We start from the raw sequence: 15836 nt of genomic DNA on the forward strand, positions 1-15836 counted from the left end.
TTTTAATTCTGAATTTTGTGTGTTCCTTTTATTATAGTGTAGGTTAATAAAGTTTTTTTCTTTATTTCTAAGCTTGAGCCTGCTCTGCTCTGTTTCTGGTCACATCTCACAGCAGCCATTTGAGAAAAATGCATTTTTTGTGTGTGCACTGGCACTGCGCCAGCGCTAACTCATGTCAATATGTTATCACAGAGGCATTACCTGTTGCAGTAAGGTAGAAAAATTATAAAAGAAGGGCCTCATAAAATCAGGCCTGCTCTCTTAGATGGATGGCTGGCCTTGTCAAGCTAGCACTTTGCAAGTTCCCATGTGAAAGCAATCCTGTTGTGAGCAGTTCATTAACATAACAATCTATTCCTGGGTGAAAAACAACTAGCACCTGCATAAAGATTAAATCTATCCCATGAGAACCAGTGAAGAAAATATGTAAACAATTGAAGAGTAGAGAGATTTGATAGACAAGTAAAATACCTTTTACTAACCAATAAAGTAACTGTCAAGAAAGCTACTTACCAATTGAAGTCACACAGGAGGTCTGTAAAACTGTATAAAAACAAGTTACATGAATAAAGAATGGGCTTTTTCCACCATGAAGAAAATGGAGTCTCATGTGATTTATTCTGATAATTACCACCATCTCTAATTGGCCCAGTCTTGACCTGTGGCATATCCATTCTCAGAGCCATCAGGGATTGGCTCTGCTGGACATGATGGAAGCTTCCAGCAGCTTCTCACAGAAGCCACCTCTGTGGCCCTCTGCTACCACGATCCAGGCTGTGCAAAACTGACACACCCACCAGCTCCTCCCTGTTGGTGAGTACAAGGTCCAGCATGGCACTTCTCCTTGTTGGCTCTTCTATCACTTGGAGGAAGAAGTTGTTAACACATTTGAGGAACTTCCTGGATTGCTTGTGCCCTGCCATGTTGTCCCTCCAACAGACATCAGGGTGTAGCAGGCCCATGGCCTGCAAGGCTTCCCTGGAGGTCAGAAGCCTAAAATAGGAAATGCCAAGTCATGATGACTGGACCTTAGAAGCCCCTCTCTTCCACCTTCGGACCCTTGCTTATCTCTCTGTAAGCCTATAGGCCACTTTCCTTTGACCCTTACTATTGGACAATTTCCAAAACCCCTGTATCCTATATAAACCCCTACTTCTGCCCAGTTCAGAAGAGCTGTCACAGAACCTTCGTAGAAGACCCCAATAAAAAATTTCATCGGAACCTCACACAGCCTTCTCCTCTCTCTCCCTGTGTCTGCTGTGGCACCTAGCAAGCTAAAGAGCTGAAATCACAATAGAGCTGATGATCACTAAGAGCTGATATTGCTTGAGCTTCCAAAGGTTGCCTGCGGCTAGCAGCTGCTTGGGGACTCGGACAGGCTGTGCTGAGAAGAACTGCGCTATCCAGACCAAGGCAGCCCACCGGGCATACCCCGGCTGGAAAAAGCCGTATTAACTGGCGATCCGAACAGCACAACAATCCTGGAGCAGCATTTCTTCTTGAAATTGTTATTGCCTTCGCTCACCAAGACCTCCGAAGAAAAGTCCTCCGTTATAGAAGGACTTCTCTAAAGGGATGTCAGTCGATCCTCACCGCTGACATCTGGACGAGTGTCCGAGGAGACTGACCACAGACCACCTCCAGCAGACCTTTGACCCACATCTGGCTGAAGAAGTGTAAGTTTTAAAACAGCCTTTCTTGCATGCAATTTTTCCTTGGGTCCTTTTTTGGTTTTTTTTTCTTTTTTTTTCTGCTGGCAGGGAACCAGACATATGGGGTCGACACTTAGTACATTAAACCGATCCCAGAATGAGAGAGATTTATATTTACTAATCCTAGAAATCCTATCTTCTAACAACTTTTCTTTCCCTAAATGTAACCTTTCAAAAACTAACCTGAAAAAAATTATAAAATGGATTCTTTCCCAATTTCCAGATACTAACACACACACACTATCATTTTAGACTCCTTTTGGGGTACAATTGGGACCAGGATATACACCCTTCAAACTAATCAAGATTTTTCTGTAACTCGGTTTATCCCTATATTTCATGTTATAACCAAAGCTGTAGAGAAAAAAAATATAGAAAATTTAGCTCCTCTGCAATTTCCCCCTGCAGAGAACAATCCAGCCTTATCTGCATCACCAGACCCCCTTCCTTCAAATGCTAATCGCGCTGATAACATTCTTTCCCCCTCAGTCCTGGAACCCAGTTCTCCACTTTCTCTGAGTCACAGTGCCCTGCCCTCTGCTCCTCTCCCTGCGACAGGGAACACAAAATTCGTGCCGCTCCCCCCCCCACCGCCTCCGTGCCCGCAGGGTTCGCGGAGTCCTCCTATCCCTCTGCGTCCCCCGTCTCGGACGTGGCAAGCACAAATTCCATTACACAACTCGCAGCATCCTACGAGCACCCTTCCTCCGCATTATCGCTGAGTGTAACTGCGCCTGTTTCCCTCAGGTCGACTCCCCCCCCGCTACCGCTCCCCCTACCCCTGCCGCACCGCCCCCCCCCCCTCATCCCTGCCACCGTCCTTCCCATCCCCGCTGCGGGTCCTTCAATGCCACCTACCACCCCTGCTGCCGCCCCCCCACCCTCGTGTGTCCCCTTACCCCCCCTACCATCCCTGCCGCAGCAGGAGGTCTCCCTGCCTGCCTGCCGCAGTCCCAGCAAACCACGCTGTACCCGCGGCACCCCCTTCCAATCCCACCACCTCTTTTCTCCCACTTTTCCCTTGTTCCCATCCCCAGGCTTTGCAGACGCATATCCACCCTCAGGGACCCCCGAATGGAACCTCCCAGACCCCCCACGGTGGCACCCCACTTCTCCACGTGCCCCAGTCCTGTACATGCTGTGCCACCCATTGCGCTGCCATTCCAGCCCCACTGCTGCTTCCCTCTAGCCAAGCTCTGCCATGTGCCACCTCACATTCTCTCCAGCCACATACACCCCTGCAAAATCTCACTCCAACATGCCATAAAAAGCATAAGGCACTGCCTGCTCACTCTCACTCCTCCTCTGAGGACAGCAGTGACAGTGACTCTGATTCTGATACAGAGGACATTGATCCATGGGCTCTAATAAAAATGGAAGCAACTCAGGCAGGGGACTGGGAGCTGGCTCAGAGAATTAATGCCTTTCCAGTATATTATAAAAAGGGAAAAAGAGGTGGTGTCAACACTAAAACAACATGGGAACCTAACACAAATAAAGAACTTATACAACTATGAAATATAACCAAAGAACACGATAGAAGTTTACATATTTTTAGAAATGTCCTAGAAGCTATGTTCTCAGCACATTTTAGTACCCCACAATATTAAAAATATTGCCCACTGCCTTCTTTCCTCTGCAGAATATATGTTATGGGAAAGGCATTGGAAAAGACAATTAAAAACATTATCAGACACCTATACCACAGATGCTGATAGGCCAGATTTTACAGTCGAACAGCTGGCTGGGGAAGGGGATTTACAGAAACCCTCTGACCAAGCTGACACCTTACCTAAGGCAGCACTACAAGATGTAGCTATTGCAGCAAAAACCTCCTTACTTCTTACCCCTGATGACTCCACCCCGACCCAACACTTTTCTAATATTAAACAAGGATTAGATGAAAGCTTTATCAAATTTGTGGACAGAATTAAGGATGCTCTGGAAAAACAGATAGAGAGAACAGAGGCAAGAAAAGAACTGTTGTGTAAACTTGCCATGAATAATGCTAATGAACAGTGTAAAACAATTCTGAGGGCCCTACCCTTGGATACACAACCTACCATAGAGCAAATGCTGGAAAGCTGTACATGCCATTTGTCCACTGAAAATACAGTGGCCCAAGCAGGTTCTAAGGGTCTTGCAGAAGGAGTTTCTAGTGCATATGCAGTAATGGCTTCTAAAGACCAGGCCCGCTGCTTCCACTGCAGAGACTTTGGACATTTTATAAAGGACTGTCCAGACAGATCACCTACCCAAAACCCCTGTAACATCTACCAAAGACCCCAGAATCTGCAGTGCTACCAGCAGCGTTCGGGAAACAGGCAGCTGAGCGTGGTCTGGCCCCATGCAAAGATAACAAATCAAAGGCCATCCAGACCCAGTCACACATCATCCCAGGAGATTCCAGACCACATGAAGTGGATCCAACACACGGAGTGATACAGATGGGAACCCGGCACCAGTTGGTAACTGCTCTGTCCATTTACTTTAATAATGAGGATGTTTATCATGTTCTCATAGGCAAGCATGGGCCAAAAGGTGGTCCTTTTGACATCCTAATTATAGGTGACAGTCTCCATAGCCCAAAGGAAATCTTTGTTGTTCCAGAAGTACAAACAGTGCACTTGGGACAAGAAACCTCTGCCCAGGTGTACTGCACGGACAGGTATATATAGGTATATATAGGATATATATATATCTGGGTGTACTGCATATATATAGGTGTACTGCATATATATAGGTATATATAGGATATATATATCCTATATATATAGTTATATATAGGATATATATATCCAGGTGTACTGCACGGACAGGTAGATATAAGATATGGTATGTATATCAAAGGGCCCCGGGGGAGAGAGATAGAGGACTGCTGAATAAGTCACTCAGAGACATCTGAGTGCTCGTTCCTGTGCCTGCAGGCAGACCAGTCGATAGAACGACTGGACTAGAGACCGGGGTTCATTGTTCGACAGAGCAACCACTAGCGACCCTGGGGGTGGGTCGAATGAACCCATGTGTGTTTGTGGTGTCCTGACATTGTAAGGTTAATGCATTGTGTGGTTAATGTTAGTGTGTTTGTAATCGTACAAGTGCATGGTGTACAAAAGAGAGTGAACGAGTGAGTATACCTACAGTGCGGGGGGGTTTCTACCCGTGACTGAAGCGGCCAAGTGAGACCTGAGGCGCCGGCTGGGGAAGGCTGTGAGGGCAGGGAGTAGCCTGCAGAGAAGTGGAACAAGTGGAGAAGCGTGGGTGAGGACATTTATTGTGTTTAAAGGTGGTGATTTTTGTGGATTGTGCACATTTTAACCATGACTAGACAAACTCAGGAGGTTCCTCTCCCCTAGTAGTTTGGACTTGATCCCTGGAATTTTACTGTCTGCTGTTATTTTGGTTGTGTCCAGAGTGTGTAAGGACAAGAGAAAGCTGATGTGGGTAAATGCTGAAGTATTGTATGCTGTGTTGTGTTGAGAAAAGTGGGCACTTTGAGAGATAGCCCCTTTCCCGGTGAGTTTGTGTGGTTCTTCCCCTGCATTGTGGTAATTTGATTCTCGGGATTGTATGGTTGTGTTTGTGGAGATTTTAGGATTTTGTTTGCAACAAGTGTAGCATTTTACGCAGAAGAACTACAGTATGGTGATTTGTGTTTAACTGTGGTAAAATGAATTAAAGGAATTCCAGGAATTCCCCCCCCCCCCCAGCAATTCAAGCCCTGACTCTCATGAATTTGAGATAAGGGGGGGGGGGGGGTATCTATGTTTGTGGACATATCAGACTTTTTGCTGTAACAGGCACAACCTTTTGCAAGGCAGTAAAGTGAGTGTTAGTAGAAACAATGCTTTAATTAGATTGTGCGGGAAGAGAACTGGAAAAAACTGAGATTTTGTAAAACAGTTTAGATAGAAGACATGAATGAGTTCATTTAGAGAGGCTTTATCGGACTTCAGCTGGTAATATAGTAAGTCTGGACTGAAACAGCCTGCCGTAGAGGTTAAGTGATAAACGCCGAAGTGATAAATGGAATAGTCTGCAGGCAATTCCTGGGTGTTTTTGTGAATTGAGAGGCTGACACGTTGCTTGCAGTGCAGAGTTTGTGAGATGCACTGGTGTTGCTGTTCTATGCCCCAAGTGTAAATTGAAGGTTCCTGATCAAGCCAATTCAGAACCTGAGATCTTGAAACTTATGTGTGGAGAATCACATCTGATACCTGCCACCTGGAGGTCTGTGTGTGAGAAAAACTGAGAAAAGACACTGTGAGGCTTGGGTGGAAACAAGGTAGTATAAGGAGAAGGACATAATGAGAACTAACCAGAGGAAAGAGCTTCTCCCTTTGGGAGAGGCTCACTGGGAGAAAGCCGCCAGTATAGGGGCGTCTCGGAAAAGAAAAAGATTTATAATACCTTATTGCAGGTAATGCTGTTTTAAGACTGGAAAGCAAATAAGATGAGGTCTCGTATGCTGATATATTTTTCACCTTAAAGAATCACCCAGAATGGCAGAGTAACTGTGGGTTCAGAGCTCCCTCTGACCCACTGGTGTTAGCTCTTGAAAAAGAAAACAAAGCAAAGACAAGGTAAATCAAATGTGTTGTTCAGCATGCAGTGTAAGATAGCAATGTATGAAATCAGACAAAGTTCACCATGCTGAAATGCAAAACGATTACAACTCGCAAAACAAAATACATATGATTTGTTAAAGGCTCCTCCTAAGGTAAGGGAGGATAAGGAAACCTCCCCAAAAGGGAAGAAGACTCAGGCTCCAAAGGTATACCCATTCGCACCCATCCCCCTCCTGGCAGTCCAATTTCATCCAGAACTAGGAGGTAACAGACCCCTCTGCGAGAGGCAGTGAGACCAAAAGAAAGGAAAAGGGTGGATTTTTAGTTGATACAGGGGCCATATATTCAGTTTTAAATAAAGCTTTAGTACCTGTGGAGAATGATTATGTTGTAGTGTGGGGAACAACTCGCCACTCTAAGAAGGCATATTTTTGCAAACCTTTAAGGTATAAATTGGGAAAACAATGGGGTATTCATAAGTTCTTGTATATGCCCAATTCGCCAAAGGCACTTTTAGGGAGACATTTATTGGAGCAGTTACAAGCAACCATTGCATTCAAAAATGGAGAGGTTACTCTGGTGGTAAAGGATCAAAAGTATATAAAGGTGTTAAGCTTAACATTAACAGCCACTGAAATTAAGGAGGAAATTAGTAAAGAGATATTAAGTCAAGTATTTCCCGGGATGTGGGCCTCTGATGTACCAGGGAGGGTGAAAAACGCCTCCCCCATAGTAATTAAGCTTAAGGAAGGGACACAACCAGTGAGAATTACGCAGTATCCCCTTGTCTTGGTTTGACCCGGAAGTGAGTTTTTGAAAAGTTGTGGTCAAACCAATCAGTGTCCAGATTTGAAATTGGCACTTGGTGTGGCCACTGGAGATTTGGATACGCCTCTGAGAACACACAGGGGTTAAAAGCAGAGCATTCCGAGAGAAACCTCCTCTTTTAATCCGGCAGGTGAGCTGGTCTGACCTCCTCCCCCTGCCCAGCTGCGTTTGGGTGGGGGAGGCCATGTGGCCTGAGGGAAGGGAGGCTGGGAGTCCCTGCAAGAGGCAGTGATGGAGGAGAGGAGGACATCTGGGATAGTTTGGGCAGCCCCCCCCCCCCCCCCCCCCCAGGAGAGAATGATAGAGACTGTGCTGGCTTAGAATTTGATATCTCGTGTCGGCACCATAGCCAAAAAGAGAAAGGGGGGGGGGGGGGGTGCAAGGTGCCCAGCCGCTGAGAGACCGGGCTGAGCTTTTAACTCTTTTAGTATTAAAACGATGGAAGCTGAAAAAACACTGATCCTCCCCAGCCGAGAGTTTAGAGGGGACGGAAAATGGGAAAGAAGAGAAGGTTTGAGTAGTTGAAGAAAATGCCAGCAGATGAGAGTGCCCTAGATAGAAGAGATAATTAGAGTGGCTTTGGCTGGACTTTTCTCTTATATAGCCACGGACGAAACCAATTTCTTCTGATAATACAGAAACTACACCTTGGGGGAGGCGGTTGGCCAGAAGCCAAGAATGATAAGGCGGCGAGGAGAGTTAGAGAGAACAGAGACTGAAGGGGAGAGTGTAGTAGAGCCCTCTGCCTTCAGCGAAAGATCTCTGTTCCTGAGACCCAGGCTCCAAGAGAGTAAAAATATAGGAAGGACAGGTGTCCCAAATGGTAAGAGGCAGCCACTTCTTAGAACTGAGCGATGCATTCTTAAAAAAACCTAAGAAGCAGTTTAGATCCATATCTGGTAGTGAGAGCACTGGACATAGAAAGAAGATAGTCACCACGACAAATTCTCTCTGGGCAGCTGCCAAGTGTGACACAGAAGCACAAGAATTTTCACTGTGTTTCCGGGGGAGGCCCATAATGCAAGAGAGAGACTCCTTTCTCCTGATGAACTGGGGGGAGCTTGTGTGAAGGAGGGTATTGGACTGAGATTTGAATGTTAGAAGACTGGGGGGAGGAAGAGTGTTTTGGGAGTGTTCCATTGTAGATTGTGGTGCGTGTTTTTTTCTTTTTTCCCTTATGTTTCTGTGTTGTAGATTATGAAAATATTGTATTTTCCCCTCCATCCCCAATTAGGAGCCTGCTTTGTTCTGTTTCCAAGTCACATCTCACAGTAACCATTTTAGAAATATATCTTTCATAAAAGCCCTAACATTGTGCCAAAGTCAAACCATGTCACCCCTAAAAAAGAAGACAGGGAAGGAATCAGCCCAATAATTTAAAATTTTCTTTGGTTAGGGTTATTGAAAGAATGCCAATCTGATTTCAATACTCCCATTTTACCCATTCAGAAATCTGATGTGTCTGATCAGATAGTACAGGATTTGAGGGCTGTCAATAAAGTAACAGAAAATTTATATCCTGTGGTAGCAAATCCATATACTTTACTAACTTGCCTAACATGTGAGCTAACCTGGTTTACCATTTTAGACCTCAAAGATGCCTTCTTTTGCCTCCCTATCCACAAAGCCAGCCAGGAAATTTTTGCATTCAAATGGGAAAGCCCTAAAAGCGGGCGCAAAACCCAGCTCACATGGTCCATGTGCCTCAAGGCCTCAAAAATTCCGAAAAGTCCCCTACTCTGTTTGGGGATCAACTTGCAAAAGATCTGGAGTCCTGGGAAGCTCCACAGGAAGAAGGGAGGCTATTGCAGTACGTGGATGATCTTCTAGTAACCACTCGGATGAGGGAAGCATGTGTGGCCTGGATGGTAAGCCTTTTGAATTTCCTAGGACTCTCAAGGATACAGAGTATCAAAGAAAAAGGCACAGGTAGTGAAACAGAAAGTCATCTACCTGTGGTACGAGGTCAGTGCTGGGCAACAAACTTTAGGGCAGGCTCGCAAGGAAGCCATATGCCAAACCCCTAAACCCCAGACAATAAAGGAACTCCGAACCTTCTTAAGCATGGCAAGGTAGTGCCAGCTGTGGGTTTATAATTACGGACTGCTCGTCAGACCCCTCTATGCTCTTACTGCCAATGGAAACAGATCTCCAGTGGACAAAGGAAGCCACACGGGCCTTTCACCAGCTAAAAAGTGCCCTCATATCAGCTCCAGCTTTGGGACTTCCAGATATAAGTAAACCATTCTTTCTATTTTCCCATGAAAGACAGGGAATTGCCCTGGGAACATTGGCTCAGGACTTGGGTCCATACCGGAGGGCAGTTGCTTACTTCTTCAAGCAACTAGCAACAGCCAAAGGATGCAACAGCCAAAGAATGGCCAGATTGCCTCAGAGCTGTAGCAGTAGTCGTGCTGAATATACAAGAAGCCCGCAAGTTTACCCTGGGACAGAAAATGACTGTGCTAGTGTCCCACACAGTGTCCGCAGTACTGGAAGTAAAGGGCGGCCACTGGCTTTCACCACAGAGGTTCCTGAAATACCAAGCCATCATGGTAGAACAAGATGATATAACTAATATTGTCAACCCAGCTTCCTTTCTCAGTGGAAATGAAGGAGAAGCAGTACACCACGATTGCCTGGAGACCATTGAAGCTACCTACTCCAGCTGCCCAGACTTCAAGGACACCCCTTTGGATGATGCAGAGACCCGGTTCACTGACGGGAGTAGCTGCATTGCCAATAGAAAGTGACATGCTAGGGGTACGCAGTGACTACCTGCAGAGAGGTAATAGAATCCAGACCCTTACCAACAAGTACCTCTGCGCAAAAGGCCGAGATAATTGCACTGACCCGTGCCTTAGAAATGGCAAAAGGAAAGAGAATAAACATCTACACAGACTCAAGGTTTGCATTCAGAGTCGTGCATGCACATGGAGCCATCTAGAGAAAGAGGGGACTGCTGACCTCAAAAGGAAAGAACATCAAACATGTGCAAGAGATAATCCAGCTGCTGGAAGCAGTTCAGCTGCCTGAAAAAGTAGCAATTATGCATATTAAGGCACACCAGAGAGTGAGCTCAGAATGGGAAGAAGGAAATGAGCTGGTGGGTGGAGAGGCAAAGAAAGCAGCGAAAGGTGAGGTAATTATGGACAGATTTCCCTTGAAGGTAAGCCAGAATATAATAATAATAATAATAATAATAATCAAAAGGGACATAGAACCATGAGGGGTAGGCTAACATTGAAAGGGAGCTGGTAATCCCTTCCCATTTATGTGGTCACTAGGAAGGGAGGAGCACCAGAAAACACACTGGGGCCTAACTACTTAAAAGCGAATCAGACTGTTGATGTAATTTCACATTAATACAGCCTGTAGAAGTGACTTGTCTTTGGGCTCGTGATGCTATCGGGCTCTCATTTAAATTTAAAATAGATACTACACTTTTTACAACAGCAGAACCTTATACAGCTCACACCAGTACTCAAGCAGTTCAGACCCAACCCAAACTTGAACCTGAAGTATATAAAATAGGCCCATATTTAGTGAGGAATATGGGTGAACAACAACTGTTGTTCAGTCCAGAATGGTCTCCAGAATGGTCTCTCAAACGTGTTGAGTTGCTAATGCAAATTAACATCTCAAAAATCCAACCAGCCTGCTCCTCTTTCCTAAGAACATCCTTTGAGGGCTGGACAACGTAGTTACAAAGACAAGTATACCTCAGAAGCAGAATAAGAAAGTATCTAACCGGGATATTAGGGACAGGATTGGGAGTTTTAAATGGAATTGATTCAGAAATACTGATGAATAAGCTGGCCACTACAACAGGTGGCCTAGCAAAATTGAAGCAGCCTTTACAGGCATCTCTGTTGGCATTAGGAACTAGCCAGTGGCAGATTTCAAGAGTACTGCCAAAGTGGGAAAAGGCCAGGGACCAAGACCACAAGCTAATAGTAGAAGCGCTTAGTACGGTTCAAGAGAATGTGTCTTTAGCTTTCAGTTGTATACAAGCACAGTTATGGATGCAGGCAACAGAAGCTTTGATCATATGGGAAGGGGGTGAAGGTGATTTTCCAGCTGAAATTCGGAAAGCTGTCTGGGATAATGCGATTGATTTTGAAAGGAAGTTTCAATCCTGATGAACTATGGTAAATTTCACCTATGATCCTGCTTCTAATGTGGCCACTTCCTTTGTGCTTACTATACGTAATGCCACTGTTTACGTTATCCACCCACTAGGATTAAATAATGGAAAAAACAGTGCTCTACCCTTCAGAACATAGGGTGTGGGCACGAAAGGTGAATGAAAAGTGGCAAACAGTAAACTTGGAATCTTGTGTTACTAGGGAACAACTAGGATTTATTTGTGAAAGCTATACTATTAATGCTCAAGATGTGTGTCTTGACACTGAACAAAGTACTTGCCATTTTCAGATTCATCCACTCACTGATCAAAAAACTGTGCTCGTATATACTGGTAAAGGGTGTGTGTGCTTGAGAACTGCTTGTGCTATTGTAAAAATTGATAACAACTATGTTATTTTGTCTAGTAGAAATCATTCTAATTTTTGTATTTGTATTTTTTTTAAGATTATCAAGTGTGATTTTTTGTACTTGGCCCCAGTGACATCCCACCAGCTGATTAAAACCAATTACACAATGTATCACAGACTATCACCTACTCCTATTAGAATGAATCTGTGGACCTCACATTGGTAAAACAATTAATCAAACTCCATGAACTACTAGAGATCTTGAAGAAAGTCCAAGAAAGTGGAGAGAAAACCCTAATTACTGTCCAACACGATACAAAAGAAATAACCAGAATTCTGCAAAGAATAAAACAAAATGCAGATCATCACTGGTGGGATGTAATCTTTGAGTAGTCACCAACTGCAAATGGAATCTTTAATAAGTTGTGTCATCCCATTGTAGTTTTGTTAATATTAGTTGGAGTAAGTTCAGGGTTATCCTTTATATTGCTAATTTGGAATTAGAGAATACTACAGCGAGTAGCTGTGTTAACCTCCTTACCAAACGTACATGATAAAGCATTAAAGCACACTTATTGTCATAGGAATTTGCATTAAGTAAAAGAATTTACTTATTCCTTTTAGGAAAGGGGGAAATGAGACAGAGTGGAAATTTTCCAGAGTAGAAATCCATTTTGATTTAGGTGAAATGTACATCTTTGAGTTAAGTCTGTAGCTTGCTGTTTAGTCTGACTGCCTGTTCTCACAGAAGGCCTATGCTCGGAGGGACTGCTTCAGCCGAAGGACAAGAGATCAAGGGAGAGGTGGGGGGCAGACAGAGCAGAGCAGCCTGACTCAGGAGTTCTTTCTGATAAAGAATTAGTGGCAAGTGTCATATGAAATCAGTGGAATGAATATGTATGAACCTATTGTGAAATTGCTTGCATATGGATTAGTGAGTGAGATAAAAAAGGATCTGGAGTTCCCAGAGGTACGCATGTCATTTTGGGGGAACAATTCCCACATGCGTCCAGTGCTGTAATAAACATACCGGCTTTATAACTTTCACAAAAGTTGTGGAATTTGTTTCCTTTTCCGCAATTCACTATCCAATCACATGAGTTAGTATGTTACAGTTTAAGCTTAAAGGTTTTTTTCAGTTTTCTTTCAGTGGAAAATTCTTAGACCTTTTTTTTTTACTTCCACATTGGCATGCTTGTTTGCCTATGGTATCTTTCTGCTTTTCCTAAGACCTATTTCTGCTTGGTAAAAGTATCTTTTTGATTGTGGTCAACATATCCTTTGCTCTAGTCATAAAACCTCCTTCCAACTCGACTTAACCTTTGCTTTCTTAGTTGTCCAGTAATGACTGGTTCAGCAATTGTCAATTTATATATCTATTGTTCTTCTATATCAAAACTTGCTTCCATCTCTATTCCATTCTCAGGTTCTACATTCAGAGATCTTTCTGTCAAGCATACATATCTGTAAAACTTTATTGTCAAACTTTCATCTTTCCCAACAACGTCTGAAAAACATCCTTAGCCAGCAATAAACATCCTGTCCTGAATGCATGGGAAAGGATAAGCAAAAATCAGTGACTGACAGACACAGCACTTTTACAAACTGTAAAAGACCACTATAATTTTCATAAAATCAGAAATCTCTTACACACACTCTGAGTGTGTGGGGAGTTCTCCTCGAAGTGGAGATGTTGGTATTGACTTACTCTTCTGGAAGTTGAGTGAAAGGACACTTCTGTACACCACTATCATTTGTTGGTGACATTGGCTCCTAATCTATACTATTTCTTTGCTATCTGTAACATAGGTACCTTTATTATCGTGCACTGTCTTATAAACCTACTAGTAGCGTTGCTTTTGTTTATCCTGTGTAGTAAGGTAAGCCTGTTAAAATCTTAGGTCTGTTTTACCTTGTATCTATTCAATAAATAATCCATTTTGTAATAGACAAAATCGTCCATTATTAAGAACTTGCAAACGAGAGACATTTGGGGTTCAGGCTGCCCCAGAGTTACTGCCAGAAATCTGAGTCAAAGGCAGGCAGGACTTGTCTAAGCTCTCATCTCCATTCGTAACAGCGTGCTGGTTGACAGCTGGCTGAACATGAGCCAGCAGGTGCCCAGGTAGCCAAGAAGACCAATGGCATCCTGGCTTGTATGAGGAATAGTGTGGCCAGCAGGACCAGGGAAGTAATGGTCCCTCAATATTCAGTACTGGTGAGGCTGCACTTCAAATCCTGTGTCCAGTTTTGGGCCCCTCATGACAAGAAAGACATTGAGCTGCTGGAGAGTATTCAAGAGAAGGGCAAGGAAGCTGGTGAAGGGTCTAGAGAATAAGCTATATGAGGAGCAGCTGAGGGAGCTGTGGTTGTTTAACCTGGAGAAAAGGAGGCTCAGGGAAGACCTTATTGCCTTCTACAACAACTTGAAACAACACTGTGGCAAGGCTTCTTCTCCCAGGCAATCAGCAATAGCACAAGAAGAAATGGCCTCAAGTTAGATATGGGGAGATTCAGGTTGGATATTAAGAATAATTTCTTCACTGAAAGAGTGGTTAAACATTGGAACAGGCTCCCCAAGAAAGTGTTGGAGTCACCATCCCTGGAAGTGTTCAAAAAAATATGTGGCTGTGGCACTTCAACATATGGTTGAGTGGGCATGGTGGTATTAGGTTGAAAGTTGGACTTGATGGTCTTGGAGGCATTTTCCAACCTTAATGATTCCATGATCAGGCATAATTAAATTTTTAAAACAAGACTTGGTCAGTGTTTTTTACCCAAGAAAAATGTCACAGTCACCCTGTAAGAATTCTTTCATTTCCTAACCTCATACTTACTGAAGCACAGTCTGTCTTATCCACATATCAGGATGATGCTGTAGAATTCTACCCTAATTATACATAATTTACCTTGCATAAGAAATAAAAAAGACACATTTTGAGTCCCTTATTGATCAGTATATATATGGGATTGGTGGGACAAGATGCTGCTGTTTTTCTTACATAGCATGTCTCTTGTTAGAATACAGCAAGCTAATTAGCTATTAGGAGGAAAAAAAAATCACTGCAAGAATGGCCAAACACAAACAGGTAGCCCAATGAGGTCACAGGATGTCCATCCCTGGGTATATTCAAAACTCACTAGAACAAGATGCTGAGCAATGTGACTTAGTGACCAACTCTGAATAGGGAGGGACTGAAAAAAACAACCTGCAGAGATCCCTTGCAACCTATGACTTGGCACTCATTTTGTCATACCTGTCTGTCCATGGGGTGTTGGTTGGCTGTCCAAGTGCTATTGGTGACTTAGGGGAATTGGGGTATTGTCTTAGGTTGGAAATGGGAGTGTGTATTCTATTCCTATCTGTTAGAGGTGGGACAGTTATCTTCTGTTAATTAGACAGTTTTCTTTACCCCTTCCACAAAGCAATCCTCCCACCAGGAAATATCTTCTGTTAATAAGCCATTGAGTCTCACTGCATGTCATAAAATTACATCATCCCATTGTGAGATGCTCCACCCAGGGGGAGGAGCCAAGCATCCCTACCTGGATATAATCTGAGATTTAGAACCCCACAGCAGCCTTTTCAAACTGCATTCCCAGAGGAGCAGCTGTTTTCTCCACTAGCTTCCCAGAGGAAGACCAACCCCATCTACACCACCACTGGACCTTCAGAGGAAAACTACACCCTTCTACAAGATCACTGCTTCAACAGAACCACATCTGTCACTCCAGAAGGACTGCAGCCACCATTTAATTGGATTGCCACCAACACCCTGACCGGCAGGGTGTCAGGTCGTATTCTGACTCTCTCAGTGGTTTGTTTCTTTTTTTTATAGTATTGCATTTGTATTTTTATTTTTTCTAGTAAAGAACTGTTATTCCTATTCCCATATCTTTACCAAAGAGCCCCTTAATTAAAAAATTATAATCATTTAGAAGGAGGGGATTTACATTTTCCATTTCAATGAAGGCTCCTGCCTTCCTTAACAGACACCTGTCTTTTCAAACCAAGACAGAGAAAATCATGGAGTTTGTTTTCAGAAACTGCACTTGTTCCCCTGCATTTTTCTTTTCACATAGACTGTGTTGTCTGCAGCACAGACAGTGGGAGAGAGCTTTCCTTTGATTTTTAGTTAGTTTTTAGCCAGCTGAGGCAGAGAAGTTCTCCAGATGGTGTCTTTTCTTCTTCTTGGAACTGTTCAAACTTGCTCTGGAGTGAAAACCCAGAA

At 43.8% G+C, this 15836-nt stretch overlaps 1 protein-coding gene across 1 annotated transcript in view; it reads right to left on the reverse strand.

The window, feature by feature from the left end:
* LOC135289108 (secretory carrier-associated membrane protein 1-like) overlaps positions 1 to 15836 on the reverse strand; it is a 127988-nt gene that overhangs the window by 63609 nt on the left and 48543 nt on the right. The gene's annotated exons all lie outside the window — the stretch shown is intronic.

This window comes from Passer domesticus, chromosome W (genome assembly GCF_036417665.1).
Source record: "Passer domesticus isolate bPasDom1 chromosome W, bPasDom1.hap1, whole genome shotgun sequence".
NCBI lineage: Eukaryota > Metazoa > Chordata > Aves > Passeriformes > Passeridae > Passer > Passer domesticus.